The sequence below is a fragment of the Bos mutus genome, chromosome 1, assembly GCF_027580195.1.
Source record: "Bos mutus isolate GX-2022 chromosome 1, NWIPB_WYAK_1.1, whole genome shotgun sequence".
NCBI lineage: Eukaryota > Metazoa > Chordata > Mammalia > Artiodactyla > Bovidae > Bos > Bos mutus.
In genome coordinates, this window is record NC_091617.1 from 51,754,666 (window position 1) to 51,768,089 (window position 13,424).

Consider the following 13,424-nt stretch of genomic DNA (forward strand, 5'->3'; position numbering starts at 1 on the left):
TGCCCTGTAGTTACTCAGGTATTTAATCAGTCTTACAAAGCTGCACCTTAAAAAGGAAGAAAATTTTAAAGCTTTTTGCATTTGTTTTATACCCTTCCTACTACACATCAGACGTCCTTTGATATAGCAGTCATGCTGCCAACAGAGATTTGTTTGAGAAAGAACACATACCATCCTCTTTAGGATAAACTATGTTAAATGAAAGGGCCAACTGCTTGCCTCTGGCTAAGCTGAGAAGAGAGGAAGTTTAAACTGTAGTTGTTTTTCTAACCTCATCTAATTCTATCTCACCTCTTTTTTGTTGTTGTTCTACGTTTTTGGCTTTTCCCTATCTTCTTCTAAAGAGGGATGAACATGGGAGAGGCTTGAAGTAAGCTGAGAAGTCAGGGGTACTAAAAATCTGAAACTCGAAAGAAAAGGAGATCTGGCATGGAAATATTACCTTTCAGTTTATTTTGAAATCATCTCTATGCCCCTTTGCTTAGTTTTCTTTCAAATTCAGTTAGCATCATCATTTCTGTCACCCAGTATGTCCCAGGCGTATGTTAATCACGGCAGATGTTGAAAAATAAGACAGGACTCCCCTCTGTCCCCGCCGCCCGAGAGGGACTCATCATAATGTGGGGGTGTACAGGTAAGCAATCATTGCAACATAGTAAGTCACTAAAGTCACTGAAGACTCATGAAATTACAATTTTATTTTATTCCCATAGTTTAAAAATATTCTATAGTGAGAGGTAAAATGACAATTTCAACACACTACTGAGAATTAAAAATTCTCAGTGATTCCACACTTTTCACATGGTCCATCCCTGGGCTGGGAAGATCCCCTGGGGAAGGAAATGGAAACCCACTCCAGTATTCTTGCCTGAGAAATCCCATGGAAAGAGAAGCCTGCCTGGTGGGCTATATATATAGTCCATGGAGTCGCAAAAGAGTGACACATAACTTAGTGACTAATAACAATATAAGGAAAGCTATGTATTCACAAGACCCCAAGACCATCCCAAATTTCTACGGTTTGCTAGGAGAACTCCCAGGACTCAGCAGATTGTCGTACTCCTGGCTAATATTTATTTCAGTGGAAAGGTATAGAACAGGATCAACAAAGGCAGAAGGTTCATGGTACAAAGTCTGGGAGCAACCAGGCACAAGCTTCTAGGGTCCTCTCCTAGTACAATCACACAGTCCCTGCCTAATTCCCCTGCAAGGAGTTGTGAAATGTTGTCCACTAGTGGAGCTCTTCAGACGTTCATCATCCAGGGTTTTTACTGAGGGCTGGTTACATAGGCAGCCCGAAGAACTGATGCTTGTGAACTGTGGTGTTGGAGAAGACTCTTGAGAGTCCCTCGGACTGCAAGGAGATGCAACCAGTCCATTCTGAAGGAGATCAGCCCTGGGATTTCTTTGGAAGGAATGATGCTAAAGCTGCAACTCCAGTACTTTGGCCACCTCATGTGAAGAGTTGACTCATTGGAAAAGACTCTGATGCTGGGAGGGATTGGGGGCAGGAGGAGAAGGGGCCGACAGAGGATGAGATGGCTGGATGGCATCACTGACTCGATGGACGTGAGTCTGAGTGAACTCCAGGAGTTGGTGATGGACAGGGAGGCCTGGCATGTCGCGATTCATGGGGTCGTAAAGAGTCGGACACGACTGAGCGACTGAACTGAACTGAACTGAGAAGGTATATCCTAAAATTTCAGACTCCCAGAAGGAAAACAAGTGCTTAGCACAAACCATTTTGTTTTAACAAAGAGTGTAGGAATGGTGACCCATCTTTTGTATCAGAAATGGTATGAAGTCTCCTGAAGTCCAAGTTCCTAGATACCCACCAAGAGCCAACCTTTTAAGTAGGATTTTCAAAGGATTACAGTTGGGCCTGCTGAATTAGCTTTCCTACACTGTTCACATAACGTATATATTTTGTACAACATGCTCTGTTTATATATATTCTGCTGTTGTCTGTATGCAGTTTTTGAAGATAATACTATCATGGATATCTCTCCATGCCAGTTCATGTAGGTCTACTTCTTTATCACAGTTACATGGTCTTCCATCTGTAGACAAAGAATTTCTTTAATCATTCCTGTACAAAGTGATATTTGGTTTGTTTGCAATTTTTGGTATTACAAATTATGATGCAAAGAATATCATGTATTCTCCATGTATTCATGCCTATTGTTTTGTGACATAGGCTTCCAGTTTCTGCTATGTAAGCATCTAGAAACAATATTCCTGGTATCATTCAATTTGGAAAGGAAGATCATTGTGTTGGAATTCTACTGGAAGTATTAGAATGTAGAGGGTTTATTGGAAAAGAGGACAGTTAGAAGACTATTAAAATATCCAGGTGATAACTGATCAGGGGCCCAACTAAACTGTGTTGGGGAGCTTGGAAAGGAGCAGAAATGGTGCGGATTTAGTTTTCTATACAACAGTCTCTGATTGTGGATGACTAGTGGAGAGTGAGAAAAGGGGAGTTCAGGGTGACTCCCACTTACTTGATCTGGTGGACGGCAACAATGTGGGATGCAAAAGAGAGCGATTAGAAAGCAGTGATAACAGTTCACGGAAAAAATGATGGGGACTCAGGTTTTCAAGTGTTCATTCCTTCACATATATTGAGCATCTTGCTATGTATCAGCCACTCCATTCAGTTAGTGTTGGTGCAATTTTTTTGTTTTTTTTCTTTTGCTAAAAACATTGAGAGAGAAATCTTATGAAATAAAGATTTCAACTAATTTGGCCATTAACTAACATCATTGCTATTCTTTTGTAAATGATACAAAACTTAAAAAAAAAAAAAGCTATAGAGAGATTGATGGTGAATCAGGTCCCAGATGTTTGAAAAAATGTGCACACACTTTTGAGTAAAAATCTGAGGAGGGAGGGAGGGGAAAAAGAATCATGAAAGCAAATAAGATCCCTTTTGTGTCTAGGTTTGAAGCAGACCCTCTCTCACACACCCATTTCAGACAAATAGCTTCAACAAATGTGAGCAGGAAATCCTCCTTCCCCGGCTTGCAAAAAACATCCCCCACCTCTACAGTTTTGAGTATCACTTGTGTGGGCCTCAAGTGGGGTGTGAAAGAGAGAAGCCAGGAAGCAGTTCTTTTTATTCTTCTCACTGAATTGCTATTCTAAATTTGCACTCCCCCCTTCCATCCCTCCCTCCCTACTCCATGACCTTAAAGTGCAGCTTCTCATCTCCTGAGCCCAGATACTTACCAATTATAATTTGAATGACAGGGGGAGTTTTATTTTTTTTAATGCATCCTTCAGTAGAAATTGATGTGTTTTAATACATTTTATTTCATAACTTTTTTGAATTATATTGAATCTGCCTTCTGAATAAGTTTATTTGACTAGGCAGAAAAATCGCATTCTGCATCCATTTGAACCCAATATACATAAAAAATGTGACCCAATACATTCAAAAAATTTTTTTTCAAACTCTCTCAAGCTTATATGAGGAGGGATAGGGAGTCATATTTTTTTCTTCCTACTGACTTAAGTCTCTTTGTTTTAAAGATTCCTGTAAAAAGTCATTACATTCCCCAAAGAAGATACACAAATGGCTAATAAGCACATGAACAGATGTTCATCACTAATCATTAGGGAATCACAAATCAAAATGAGATGCCACCTCATCCCCAATAGGATGGCTATTATTGAAAAAAAGAAAATAACAGGTATTAGAGAGGATGTAGAGTAATTGGAACCTTTGTGCACTGTTGATGGGAATGTAAAATGATACAGGCAGTGTGAAAAACAACATGGAGTTTCTTCAAAAAATTAAACCTAAAATCACTATGTCATTCAATGATTCTACTTCTAGGTAGAATTTTTCTACCCCAAAGAACTGAAAGCAGGGGTTGAACAACCATTCATACACCAATGTTCACAGTAGCATTATTTGCCATAGCCGAAATGTATAAGCAACACAAGTTGAAGTTTTAAATTCAACACAGATGAATTTTTTAAAAAGTGGTATGTATGTACATTCAGTGGAATACAAGTCAGCCTTAAAAAGGAATAGCATTCTCACACACATGCTACAACACGGATGAGCCTTGAAGACATTAAGCCGAGTGGCATAAGCCGGACACAGAAGAACAAATAACTGTGTGATTCCACTTACCTAAGGTACCTAGAGTAGCCAGATTCACAGACACAGTAAAATGATGATACCTACAGGCTAGGGGAGGGGGAAGTGGAGAGTTACTGTGCAATGAAATGGAGTTTCAGTTTGGAAAGATGTAGAAGTTCTGGATGGTGGTGATGGTTATATAACAATGTGCATGTACTTAATGCCACTGAACTGTACATTTAAAAATAATTAAAATGGTAAATTCTTTCCTGGGTATATTTTACCACAATATTAAAAATAAAGAAGTCAAGCAATATGCTGCTGCCTGGGCAAATCTGTATTTCTCTCTGTAACATCTCTCTGATATTTTTCCTCCCTTTGAGGGATTTTCTTTTCCCCTTCTTTCATCCCAGCTTCCTCTCTGCCCTACTGTATTTAGCACTCTTCCTCATTTACAAAAATTTCACTAAAGACAGACTGTGAGATGGTCAGTGACTCCCTATAGGTAGCATTTGAGCCAGTATTATAGCTTTCCCTGGTCTGGTGGCTCATCAGTAAAGAACCTGCATGAAAAAGCAGGAGACTTAAGAGATGTGGATTTGATCCCTGGGTCAGGAAGATCACCGGGAGGAGGTCATGGTGACTCACTCCTGTATTCTTGCCTGGAGAATCCCATGGACAGAGCAGCCTGGCGGGCTATAGTTCAGGGGGTCACAAAGAGTCAGACACAACTAAAGTGACTTAGCAGACATGGTGTATTTTCATTATAAGGGTTATCTCTAATGGGAAATATAAGGTCATATTTCCTGGCGAAGATGGCCCTCTGAGCCCACTACGATCTGTATACCTTGGCCCCTGCACCTCAGAGGACTGATGGACTGGTCATGGATTCAGTTGGGAAAACGAAAGTCACTATAGGTATTTCAAACACAGTGAAATTTAATATAGGGAGTGAAGTTTCCTAGTTGTTGGAAGGGAAGGAGCAAAACTACAGATGGTGACAGTGATGCTACCCAGAGATCCAGCTCTGCAGTCAGTCGCTGTAACTCTGTAGGAACCTACTTGAGCCCACAGGACTCAAATAGCCTTGCTGTCCTTCTCAGGCCAGCAGGAACCAGCCACTGTCCTGCAGGGTTCCGCTGCTGCTAGCTCTGTCTCTGCAGGAGGGCTAGGCTGCCTCCCAGTCTGGAGCCAGAGAAACAGTTTCCCTCTCTGCCTCCTGCTCTGGTGCAAAAGCCTTCCAAAGGCAGAGTCTAAACTGGAACCCTGCTGGCAGGGGGGATCTGAGAGACATAGTTTTCAGGCTTCTAGCCCTTGTGGTTTGGGGAGCACCGAGAGGTTGGTACTGAGCACAGCAGGCAACACCCACGCAGACCAGTGTTGTGGGGGAGTTGAAATGAGCTCCTCCACATAGATAGGCTGCCCTGCAGTGTGAGTCTGCCTCAGGCTCCCACATCAGTCAGGCCTGTCTGACTGCTCTGGGATCCTGGGCCATAATAGCAAGAACTATTTACCAGGTCGTTCAGGAAGCAGAGAGCTCTGTGAAGGGCTTTAAACCTCACAGCGACAAGCCTGTAGGTAGGTGTCATAATTTCAGTTTCACAGATTAAAGGCTAGAGTTGGGGGTGGGGGTGGGAGGATGGGTGTCAGGTCACCTGGTCACTGAATGGGGGAGCTGGAATTCAAACCCAAATCTGAGTGACTCTTCTCTTGGGCTGAATGCTGAGCTTCCATTTCCATCTCACAGGACTGCTGGAGATTTGCCGAGACCCTGGACATACACCTCTGGTCTTCTGCTTCAGCCCTTATCCCCTGTGGCAAGCATGCCTGTGTGGTCGGCCTCCCTTTGAAACTCTGCACAATGGGTGTACACAGAATGGGGGCTGGTCAATTCCACCTCTGTCCTGTTCTGGCAAATGAACCCTGTCCTGAACTTTCCCCGAAGAGGAAAGTCAGAAGACTAGGAGGTGTTTCTGCCTCTGGGCAACTTTTCCATTGCAGCCTGCATTAGTTTCCAATGATGGCCAAAAACAATGGAAATGTATGGGAATTCCCTGGCGGTCCAGTGGTTAGGATTCTGTGCTTTGACTGCCATGGGCCTGGGTCTATCCCAGATCTGGGAACTAAGATCCTGTGTGGCACAGTCAAAAAAACAAACAAAGGAAGCCAAAGGAAATGCATTCTCCTACAGGTTGGGAGGGCAGAAGTCTGAAATCGAGGTGTTGGGAGGGCCGAGCTTCCCACAGAGGCTCTGGGGTGAATCCATTCTCACCTCTTACAGGTTTTGGCAGCTCCAGACCTTGTTTCTCGTAAGGCCACATGGCTCTAAGCTCCGCCTCTATCTTCACACTGACTGCTCTTCTGAGTGTCCTTTCACTCTCCCTCCGTCTCACTCTTTCCAGGTGACCTGTGATGGCGTTTAGGTCCCACTCTGATGATCCAGGATGCTCTCCTCATCTCAAGGCCCTTCACTTAGCCCTCTTCACAAGGACCCATTTCCTGCCTCAGGTAATATTCACAGGTTCCATGCATTAGGACGTGGTCGTATCTTTGGGGGCACCATTCAGCCCACCTCACCTCCCTCCCAGGGGAGGCAGGATGAAGCACAGAGGAGCTTTGTGACTCCTCCTCTTGGGAGCACATCCTGGGATCTGGGCCTTGCTCCCTCATTCTGCAGCATCTTCCTCCACCTTCTGGGCCAAGCTACAGAAGAGGCAGAAACCTGGAGGCACATCCCAAACAGGAGGATACTCACAGACACAACCTTGCAGTCTTGGGAGTTGAGCACCATGAATAGACTCAGCCAGGCCTTCATATTTCCAGCTCAGGCCAGGTAGCACTCTCTGGAGCTCCCAGCCTCGGGAGTCAAAAATTCCTTTATGGTTCTCACCTCAAAGAAACTGCTCACATTAGCCTTTCTCCTTTCTGGCCTTCTGCTCTGCACAGAAAAGGAAGAGAAGGTTCTCCAACTAACTTCCTGTCCTCTGGTTTCTTCTCTCTAGATTTATTTCACTAAAAAGCCTCATCAGTACCCCCTCCTTGATTGCTGAATCGAGTCACATGAACCCTTCATGTGGGATTGGCCAAACTCCCAGCTTCCTTCCTCCCACATCTCCACCCATCCCCTCTCCACCCAATATTCACCACATTTTCATTTCTGACTGTCTTCCCCAGCAGCTATTAGTGATGATGACTCAACGACATGCTCCTGGTCCAGAAAGAAAGGGAGTGATCCCTCTCGATTCCGGTACAGATTTGGGAGAAGGGGTTTCCTTTTTTCTAAAACCTCAATGAGCTGCTGTCTCTACCTGGGGTAAGTGCCTGGGTCAGTAGACTCACCTCCACTGTTGGGTCGATTCTGGGTGAAGCAGACCTGCAGGTGGTTATCCAAGTTGGCTCCACATCCTAGGCAGGGGTTCCTCACAGCTCTGTTCACCATTTGGTGGATGTTCTCATTCCCTATATCCTGGGGTCTGCCCTTCTGAGTCTCATCCATCCTCTAAACACCAGCTGAAGAGCTTCCATGTGTACAGCATGCCCAGTGATGTAGAACTTCCCACACAGCGTCTTTTGATCCTGAAAACAAACCAGTGTCACAGCTGGCTGGCTGGCCCTGGTCGCCTTGCACAGACGAAGAGGCTGTGGTGATAGGATTGTCCTGAGTCACCAGGCTGCATGTGGCAAAGCTGAGAGTCCAGCAGAGGAACTTGGTTGTGAAGGCAGTTTGCTTTCTGCTCCTGGACTTTTCCTCTTATTCTTTTCTTTTCTGTCTCTTTTCATCTTCTCTATGCCCCTGACTCAGCTCCTTACTACTTATCTTCCTCGCTATTCTAACTATTTCTGCCACTCACCTAGACCTGAACTTCAATACTAGCTTTGCTACTACAAACTTTGTGATCTTGTGCACATTTCTCAACCTCTCTGAGCTTTGATTTCTTCAGCTGAGCACAGTGGTAATACTAACTCCCACACATGATGGAGGTTTAAGAAGGTTATAAATAGAAAGAGAGAGAGAGAGGCGAAGGAAGGAAGAAAGAACGAACGAAGAAAAGAAAGAAGAAAGTCAGTCTCTGGCTCTTGGCAGTCAGCAGTCATCTCTGTCCTCCACTTTTTAAATTTTGTGGATACATGGCTAAGACTGTACACTTTTGTCCCCCATTCACCTGTGTCATCCATATCATAGAACTGTTGGGTTTGATTTATCAGGAGACCCTGGCTGCGCTTCTGTGACTATGAGCCGTGGCCAAAAGAGAAGAACCTGATGGATGTGGCCGGCGTGATTAATAGCAGCCTGTCTGAGAGTGGCGAGTGACGGATCGCCCCAGCTCCACTTTGAATTCTGTGTTGTTACAGGCAGCTGTTTGGCCAAGCAGAGGCACAGTGTTCACAGCGCAGAGTCTGGCTGCAAGCCCTGGATTTCCTGGGTCACCAAACCCGATTCTCTGAGTGGAAAAGGGAAGAAAGCCAGGGCAATGGCACATACCCAGAGCAGGGTGTGAGCCCAAGGAGCAGGTGTGGCTGTGCTTCTCTCTCTGACGGGACAAGCAGAGCACAGACAAGGCCCACCTGTGCAGGTCTCACCCCACCCCCCACTTTCTGCAATGCCACTGTCTGGTGCTTTCCCAGGGAGAAATTCATCATCAGGACAGCACGCCAGAAGCACCCAGAAGAGAGATGTGTGTCACTTTGAGACGTTCTGCTGACCTTCACCTGTTTTCTGCAAATGAGAAAGCATTGTTTTGGGAGCCATGTAATTCCCTCCTATTCTGCAGCTCTCCAACCACCTCAGCATGAGGAGCTTTAAACAGAAAGAAACTTGCATTGTATCCCTGTTCCCTACTTAGAGTTAGGATTTGCTCACCCCATCTGCATGTCTTAAGCATTGCTGTCAGGGGCTGGAAATTAATCTTGAGGCAGAGCATTCACTGACTCCATTCAAGGGGAATGCAACAGTGAATATGTCTTGTTTTTGCCAAGCTGGTTATCCATTTCTTAAAAAATTCTTCTAGGACTGTAATCAGTCGGGAACAGGAGAGCTGGGGTCCTGGTCTGCTCCTGATCTCTGCCTAGCGCTGGAGTTGGAGGAAACCTTGCAGCTCCTATTCGAATTTTACACTTGGATGATGTTTCTCTTGGCTTCGACTATAAAGGCTGGTGCCCAGAGCCAATCTTTGGCAAAGCAGAGAAGTTTGAAGCTTTTTTCCCCCCTAGAATATTCCCAGTATTCCTCTTAAACACTTTTGTCTTTAGTCCTCGCTGAGTTCTCAGACACTTCTTTCTTCCTGTACTGCAGCCACATGTGAGCTCTGGAAGGATCTGAGACATATATTCTGTACATGTAAGTGGTTGATAATATGTAGAAGAGCACTTTGGAGAAGGGTACAGCAACCCACTCCAGTATTCTGGCCTGGAGAACCCCAAGGACAGAGGAGCCTGGTGGGCTACAGTCCATGCCGTGGAAAAGAGTGGGGACATGACTGAGTGACACTCAGGGCAGCACAGAAGAGAGTGCCTCACAGACTTCAAGTGTGTGTGCATCTCCCACAGTGCTAAGTTGCAGAGTTTGGATCAGCAGCCCTGGAGTGGGGCTAAGATTCTACATCTCTCATACGCTCCCAGGTCATGCTGATGTGTGGCTGGTCTGTGGGTGGAATTTTGAACTGTATGTTGAAACAACCTCCAGTCCTCCTCCTATGTTTCTCCTTTACCCTTACACTCCTAGCACACTCAAAACATTTCTGACATCAGATGTGTGAGTTTACCCCACACCAAGCAACTCTGTGACACCAGCTAGGTGTCCTACGATTCAGCAGAATTCTGACACTATCAACCAGGACATAGCATCAGGCCCCCACCAGGTTAAGAGCCCAGTTCCACGAGACGGCCCTCCTGCCCCAACTCTGGATTTGGATCACAAGTGGCAGGTCTCCAGGTTACCCACAACTTCTGTCCAACTGGTCTACAAATTGAAGGTTCCCATGAGCTCCTTCACCTTGGATTCAATGTTTTTGCAAATAGCTCATAGAACTGAGAGAAACACTTATGCTTGTGTGTGTGTGTGCGCTCAGTCACTCAGTCGTGCCTGGCTCTTTGCGACCCCATGGACTGTAGCCCACCAGGATCCTCTGTCCATTAGATTTCCCAGGCAAGAATATTAGAGTTTAGTTGCCATTTCCTTCTCCAAGGATCTTCCTCAGGGATTGAACCTGAGTGTTCTGCATTAGCAGGTGGATTCTTTACCACTGTGCCCCCTGGGAAGCCTTTACTTATATTTACCAGTTTTTCAAAAGATATGATAAAGAATGCATATGAACAGTTAGATGAAGAGATACATAGGGCGAGGTGTGCAGGAGGGTCCCGGGTAAAGGCACTTCTGTCCACATGGAGTTGAGGTGCATCACCCACCTACCCCCTGCATATGTGGATATGTTCACCAACCTGGAAGCTCCCCGAATCCTATATTTTGGGGCTTCTTATGGAAACGTTATCACATTGGCATAATCAGTTATTAACTCCATTTCCAGCCCCTTCCTCTCTCTGGAGATGGGAAGGTGGGGCTGAAGATTTCAAGCTTCTAGTCGTGACTGAGTCTTTCCGGTGACCAGTGTCCTTTGGGGAGCCCACTCAGTCTCCTCATTAGAACAAAGATGCTCCTAATGCTCCTATCACTTAAGCATTTATGAGTTTCAGGAGCTCCATGTTGGGAACTGCGATGGGGGTGGAGTTGGGAGGGTGGGGGGTGGGGTGGGGCAGAGACCAATGTATAAATTTCTTGCTATTTCACAAGTTGCCAAGCTTTAAGCCAATTCTAAAGGGAGAAAATGGGAGTGGGAAAGATCCCTCCTTTTCTCTCTGGTTTAGGGAAGTGTGTGTGTATGTGCACAGCTGTGTGTGTGTGTGTGTGTGTGGTTCCCACATTTCTTAGTGACTAGCTTTATCCTTGTGCTCTCTTCAGATCCTACATGATTATTGGTTTGCTTTATCAAAATTTTAAATTAATTGCTCAAGTATCAGTTCTCACTGATGCACAGTTATGATCAATACAATTTTCATTATTTTTGCCAATAGAAACTTGTATTTTCTCAAAATACCCTGCTCTCTCATTTTGGTAAAAATCAATCCATTTAAATTGAGTCTTACAACCTTTTTCTCTACAGTGTGTTTAAAGACAGAAGTGATTTCGGGTGAGTCCAGGATCAGGCCAAGGAGACGGCTCTGCTTATGTCTGCACCACCGCTGGAGGCTATCACCTAGCAGACTGCCAGAAGAAACGATTTGTCTGAGAAACTGAAGAGCTGGAAGATGGGAACTCCTCACAGAGGGCATAGCACAGCTGACTCACCAGACCCAAGTCTAAATCTTCAGTTCTCAGTAAAGATGGGTCTTTATCCCAACCTTCAGTTCGGTTCAGTTCAGTCGCTCAGTCGTGTCCGACTCTTTGTGACCGCATGAATTGCAGCACATCAGACCTCCCTGTCATCACCAACTCCTGGAGTCCACCCAAACCCATGTCCATTGAGTCGGTGATGCCATCCAACCATCTCATCCACTGTCGTTCCCTTCTCCTCCTGCCCTCAATCTTTCCCAGCATCAGGGTCTTTTCCAATGAGTCAGCTCTTCACATCAGGTGGCCAAAGTATTGGAGTTTCAGCTTCAACATCAGTCCTTCCAATAAACACCCAGGACTGATCTCCTTTAGGATGGACTGGTTGGATCTCCTTGCAGTCCAAGGGACTCTCAAGAGTCTTCTCCAACACCACAGTTCAAAAGCATCACTTCTTTGGTGCTCAGCTCCCAACCTTATATTGACTCAATTTTCAGGTCCTGAGAGAAAGAAGTCTGTAAGCAAACATAACAGGGCTATTTTCATGAATGATTCTCTCAGAAAAGAGCTTGCATTGGTATCCTTTGAGCAGAAGGAATGCATAAAGGAGACTGGTCAATGTCAGGGTCCCCCCATGTTTACTGCACTAGCTGAGCTGTGCCTGCAAAGGGTGGCAGCTGTGCCCAGCAAAGGCAGCAGCAGAGCCTGCGGGATTTGGGAGCATCCTGCATGGAGTCAGGAGGGCAGCAAGGGTAGAGAGAGGGGGAAACAGAGTGGAGACCACACAGAAGACCCGTGTGGGGAACTGAATGATTTCACTCATGAGCTACTCAGAGAAACTCTCTGGAGCCTTCCAAAAGTATCAGGGGAAGGAGTGCCTATAAAGGGGGATTTGCTGGGTGCTGAGGCTCCATGTCACAGATAAGAATTAAAGCCTAGGCTACACGCATAATTTAATCAAAATGCCATGTATTTAGGAGAAGGCAATGGCACCCCACTCCAGTACTCTTGTCTGGAAAATCCCATGGACGGAGGAGCCTGGTAGGCTGCGGTCCATGGGGTTGCAGAGAGTCAGACACAACTGAAGTGACTTAGCAGTAGCAGCAGCCATGTATTTAGACATCCACTCTGTAATAAAATCACAGCACAAGACAGAATGAGTGGCTGTGGTCTACACTTCCATTTCAGCCTGAGTGGCTCTGTTTCTTCTTTCTTATGGGGTGTCCACATATGATTTCATTTGAGGAAAAGGATCCTGAGCTAAAATCCCTGAGTGGGCTGCTCTCCAAGGGCCATGGCCACCACTAGGACCCATGGCTGTTCCTCTGTGAGTTAGGAAGCAGTGGTAGATGCTATGATAAGTTTTAAGAACACAGCTTCTTGGGCCTTCGAGGCTGTGGTCTGGGAGGGGGTACCTGAAGTCTGAGTGCTTCATACTTCAGTAGTTCTGAGTGCTGACAAAGTCCAATCCCTGTAGATAGCAAGGCCATCAGGACAGCTGTGGCAGTGTTTAGGGCAGGGAGATGATCCTTGCAATGAGGGCTGAAATTCCTGGAGGAAATGGAGGTGGGCAAGGCCCCAGACCTCGCAGGCTATTCTGAGCCAGGAATTAGGAAGATGTTGCTCAAATTCCCAGCGTTGCAGTGTTCACATTCAGTCTGTATCACCAGCTGGCCTTAGCATCTCTCAATGTCCCCAGGGAAGGAGGCCATTTCTAAACTAACCAGAACCCAAATCAGAGACCTCATTCTACCATGATTGAAGTGTTCCGAGTAATGGGATTTTGAATAAATTAGTTATTCATCATGGGAGAGGTATTATAGATAAATACCATTCCTCATTGCTATTCTGAGCTGTCCACCAGTCATCTCCTTTAAGGAGAAAAATAGAAGAATTAATGTGGTTCTGAACAGTGATCTGCTTAATGATTTCAAGGTTTTTATCTGGAGAGGATTTCAATAAACTACTTTAAAAGAAGTGGAATGCAAAAAAGAAAAAATGTGTGAA

At 45.3% G+C, this 13,424-nt stretch overlaps 2 long non-coding RNA genes across 7 annotated transcripts; one reads left to right on the forward strand and one right to left on the reverse strand.

Moving 5' to 3' along the window:
- Positions 1-732: 732 nt before the first annotated feature.
- Positions 733-7,928, reverse strand: LOC138987549 (uncharacterized). Of its 6 annotated transcripts, none has more exons than XR_011463912.1 (6): positions 7,433-7,928; positions 6,849-7,031; positions 5,749-6,592; positions 4,145-4,201; positions 2,505-2,697; positions 733-2,060 (listed from the first exon to the last, which is right to left on the reverse strand). It is a non-coding gene; the product is annotated as an uncharacterized lncRNA (long non-coding RNA). The 6 variants fall into 6 exon arrangements; XR_011463907.1 differs by having other exon boundaries at positions 5,749-5,947; positions 6,366-7,031; XR_011463908.1 differs by having other exon boundaries at positions 6,366-7,031.
- Positions 4,230-13,180, forward strand: LOC138987556 (uncharacterized). Its single transcript, XR_011463914.1, has 3 exons — positions 4,230-5,671; positions 6,496-6,601; positions 11,251-13,180. It is a non-coding gene; the product is annotated as an uncharacterized lncRNA (long non-coding RNA).
- Positions 13,181-13,424: the final 244 nt, after the last annotated feature.